The 523-nt window shown below is 51.1% G+C and overlaps 1 protein-coding gene across 1 annotated transcript in view; it reads left to right on the top strand.

The window, feature by feature from the left end:
- The window catches only part of EPHA2 (EPH receptor A2), a 10,353-nt gene that overhangs the window by 1,854 nt on the left and 7,976 nt on the right, over positions 1-523 (top strand). The window lies entirely within an intron of this gene.

Genomic DNA, 523 nt, shown 5'->3' with positions numbered 1-523 from the left:
TCCCGGTTCTCTAGCATGGGGATGTGGGATGGGGAGAAGATGGGGGGTTGGGGGGGAAGAAGTGGGATTGGGGGGATGTAGGATTGGGGGGGAAGATGTGGGATTGGGGGGATGTTGGATTGGGGGGGAAGAAGTGGGATTGGGGGGAAGTGGGACTGGGAGAAGATGTGAGAATTGTGGGGATGGAAATTGGGATTATGGGGAGGGAGGAGGAATTGGGATCACAGGGGTTGGAAGTGGTATTATGGGGGTGTGAATTTAGGTTGTGGGGGTATAATATGGGATTGTGGGGAATTGGGATTGTGGGGGTGGAAATTAGGATTGTGGAGGAAATCAGAATTATGGGGAAATTGGGATTGAGGAGTGGGAATTAGGATTATGGAGGAAATGGAATGATGTGGGAACTGGGATGATGGGGGTGGAAATTGGGCTTTCAGGGTGTCAGTTTGAATTATGGGGAGAATTGGGATAACGGAGGAACTGGGATGGTGGGGGTGTCAGTTTGGATTGGGGGTTGGAAATT

Source organism: Chaetura pelagica, unplaced genomic scaffold, assembly GCF_000747805.2.
Source record: "Chaetura pelagica isolate M959 unplaced genomic scaffold, ChaPel_1.0 scaffold234, whole genome shotgun sequence".
NCBI classification, from domain to species: domain Eukaryota; kingdom Metazoa; phylum Chordata; class Aves; order Apodiformes; family Apodidae; genus Chaetura; species Chaetura pelagica.
The sequence above is the reverse complement of the archived record's forward strand: the minus strand, read 5'-3'. Positions and strand labels throughout refer to the sequence as shown.